Source organism: Olea europaea, chromosome 14, assembly GCF_002742605.1.
Source record: "Olea europaea var. sylvestris chromosome 14, O_europaea_v1, whole genome shotgun sequence".
NCBI lineage: Eukaryota > Viridiplantae > Streptophyta > Magnoliopsida > Lamiales > Oleaceae > Olea > Olea europaea.
In genome coordinates, this window is record NC_036250.1 from 6,295,310 (window position 1) to 6,299,492 (window position 4,183).

The 4,183-nt window shown below is 36.1% G+C and overlaps 1 pseudogene; it reads right to left on the minus strand.

Moving 5' to 3' along the window:
- Positions 1-2,514: 2,514 nt before the first annotated feature.
- LOC111409626 lies at positions 2,515-3,961 on the minus strand (annotated as a pseudogene).
- Positions 3,962-4,183: the final 222 nt, after the last annotated feature.

Sequence of the window (4,183 nt, forward strand, 5' to 3'; positions counted from 1 at the left end):
CGCCAAATATAATCGAGTGATGATATATATAGATGTTAAAGTAACCATATAAGTTGACATTAAATGATAAGTTAAATTAAGAGGGTGTACTAAAAGTGTAATGAATATTTTATGATTTGTGGATTTTCATGGATTTCATTGACTTGAATAGAACTTTCCCGTATTCGTAAAATTTATCAGGATTCTAATTCATAATTTTTAATTGATTTCTTACAATTAAAATAATTGATATAACTTGTTAATAGATAGCCTAAAAATTATAACTTTCTGTGATTGAAAAACAAACACTCACGTTTACGAAGAAAAAATTTAGAAGCAAAGATCAAAACATACTAATTCAATGGTATGATTATTGTAATTATGGATACGTAGTGCCGGTTCTGTGATTATCGAGGCCTAAGGCGAAGTTCGTAAATTAGGCCCCTCGGCAAAATCAACGTAAATGCAAAATTCAATGACGTATTATACGACTCATTGCTAACTTAAAAAACTAACATTAAAACAATTATATAAGTCGACAAGGCCGCAATTATATATGCTGACAAGGCTTCAAATTGCAGAATCGAAATGCTGAAAGCAGGAAGCCCGAAACCTACGTTGGGAATTGGGAGTTGGGACTGGGAGTCTGGCTGTCACGACTCACAATCTTGAAAGGAAAATTTAACAACCACAACAATCAATTTACATAAAAAAAAAAAGAAAAAAAAACCTAAAGAATCATCAAACGAATATGTAAAGAAACTCCCAATTTACAGCTAAAACAAGAAATTTGATGGGGTTGATTGATAATGAAAGTGTAAAAAACTAATTTTGTTCTGCCTGCTGATCAAAGAGAATTATCAAAATTTATTAGTCAAAGATATTTCTTTCACACCACTTGGAACTACAACAAGAACGCTTATTTTACACTATATTATCATTCTCTTATCCTTCCTGATGTACACTTATTTATGCATATTTCTCCAGTGTCATGTCAAATAAATCTTATGACAATAACAATATTTTAGGAAAGAATCTCAAAAATGATGCATTATATCACCATTGACAAGTTCCTGGTATCACGATCATTGAGTAGGGTTACATCTTAAAAGATTATTTTCATGTATAATATAAGTGGGATATTACCTTTAACAGTGATCCACATATCTATAAACAACCCAGTGGAAGAAAAGGGCATTGTGACTAATCATTCAATTATACTAAACAGAAAAAATCAGTTGCATCAAAATAAGATCCTATTTCACGAATTTCATGTTAAAAAGCCCATAACACTAAGAGAACCATGTTTTGTATTCCACCAAAAATACGAGGACAGCAACGTAAAAGCAAAATATCGAAAAATCACCACACCACCAGCCACCTATCAATTGTCTTTTGTGATTTAGAATTGGATTGGAGTATTGGACCATTTGTTGTTTAATTTGGGCCTAATGTTTTTAAACAAAATGAGGCCCATGTCAATTGACATAAGCCCAAACAAAAATAAAATAAAATAAGGGTCATCTTCTTCCCAGAGTTCCCGTCTCTGCAAGCTGCAACCTGCAAATGAAAACAATTTTTTTATTCATTTTCTTCATTTAAAAATAAAAAATAAAAATTGGGGGCCTATTCATCTTCTTCCCAACTTCCCTCTTCCGTCTTTGCAAAGTGCACACTGCAAATGATTTTTATTTTATTTTTCATTTTCTTCATTTAAAAAAAAAAAAAATTGGCAGCCAAAATAGGCCCCTCTAAATCATTGGCCTGGGGCGCAAGCCTCATCTGCCTCGCCTCAAGACCAGCTCTGGGACACGTACATCGAGAGGAAGCCCATACACATCAATTTATCGATCTCCATGCCACGTACTTTCTTCGCTTGTTTGCTCGACAAGCTATTCACAGAACGTGTAATATATCCTAGCGACGTGTACCACATGGGTACTTATAGAACAGTTCGAGGACCTTTGTTTAGTCCAAGGCCGACTGTCTCGATAACAATTTTAATCTATACTTTTCTTTGATGGGGTGTGCAATCCAAGTTGGCATTGTACAAATCCACAAAGATACAAATTCTTGGTTGTCTAACCACGAAAGATAATAAAAATTCATGAGAAGTTTTCTTTCAATTTCTACCTTGTTTATTTTTTTTATTTTTTGGTAGAGCGAATCAACAAGTTTGAGTTTCCATGTGATATTTTATTATTTCCTATAAATTTACGCTACATCAACTTGGCTGACCATGAACCCTAAAATCAACCAATAAAACCGGCACCAACTTCCCAAAAACCAGAGTCCTCAACTTAATTGCCCTAATCTACATTTCAAAAATCCAACAACTCAACACAACATACCATCACTAAACAATATTGACTGTAAAACAGTCCCACATAACATATTTTTTTGTCGAAAAAGCAAATTAAATTACCAAGAAATTAACATCAAACACCAGCGGACAATAACTATTTTTGGGCAAGATACAAACAAGTATTGCATATAATCCGTATGTATGAATCATACAAGTAAATTTACAGCATTTCATGGTTCTTTTAATGGAATGAATCAAGTAAAATTACATCACAAGAAATTTATAGGAGGCTTGTTTTTGATAGTGCATTGTTGGTTGCTTTCATTAATCAGAGAGGGGATTATGAATCTGCCCAATAAATAGCAGCAACCCAGTCGTATCTTCCCTTACAACAAACAGAAATGGATGGTCAGCCACAAAATCCTACTTCACTGGTAAACACTTTTCCGAATCGACACCAGCAGTAGCAGCTGCAGCTTTTGTGCCGTCCTCATTTACCTCGATAAACATTTTGTGGAAAATGTTCGAAACAAAAAGCTCTGAGCAACGGGAGAGTCAACCATTTCGGTGAGTCCATCGCCAGAAAAAGGCAATACTAATCCCAGTCCCTTGACGACTTCGGAAGCTTCGAACCCAGAAGATAACTTGAATTTTGGAATACGAAATGCACCCACTACCTCTTGTCGATATGGGAGGTGATTATTTAAGAATCCAGATTCGGAACCAATTTTCTCTACTAAAGCTGGAAGTCCATCTTTGGCATCTGGAAGAAAGAAATACATAAAGACCTTACGCTTGTCTTCACCTTGTTCGTAAGGAAGCCCTAAAATTGTGAACTCGCTAAAAGCACGTATGTATTGCTTCTTGTTGATGGTCACGAAAGGTACTTGGACTGAGCTCCCGTTAAGGAGGAAAAATTGTCGTCATTTGTGTTTGAAGAATCGAACTTCTGTTTCCAGCCTCCTTTGAAATACACTGCATTTGGAAAGATGAGCCTCGTTAAACAATCAACTGAGCCAGATGGAAGAATCTCCTTGATAATGCCATTTGTTCCCTTTTCAGCCCATAGATTCACCTCTTCGGTTACCTCAGAAGCCTTTCAAATCATCAGTAGCAAAGAACATACTAATCAGAAGTCAGAATATATGTTTGAAAAACATTAGAATTAGAACATTTCAGCATCCCTAATCGACTCTGTTGGGTCAAAGCTTTTGATGCTTGTTTAAAGTGCACTGCACCAATGTTGCGAAACAATAAATTATTGCTTATAAGTATGGTAGAACTAACCTTGGTCTGAAAATCAACATGACTAGCAGCTGCCTTATAAGCACTCTTTACAATTTTTTTAAAAGTGGGCTTCAAGCTGAGACTCCGATCAACCCAAATGCCGTTGACGAAGGACAATCGGGGCCCACCAAGGGACCCACGATCGGTAAAGACGAGAGTAACGAGCTGAGATGAGACAAAATTGAGTTCTTCAGTGGACTTGAACTTGAGAAAACTTATTAGCTGATTTAAAGTCGGGCGTTCCGATCCGACAGCGATCAATCCTAGCACAACTTGGATCGACAATGGCGAGAACACTAGGTTGGCGTCACTGGCCTTGGTCGAGACCAAGTGCTGTGCGAGCAACAAAGAAACATCGTTCTAGTTGCTAACTGATTCACGGATGTCCATCTTTGAATTGTGTGTTTCTGAAGTTATTGAGCGAAAGAATGAAGAAATAGTTTGACGAATACTATAGAGTGCTTGCATGATGAATCTGTTGGTATTAGGATCTTATTTTAATTTGTATTTTAAGAAATAACAGAATGAAAATTGCAGAAATGTAAAACAAGAACACGAAGAATTTTTTGCCACAAAGGGCCCGGATGTTCGATCTCAAAACCTACTCACCCG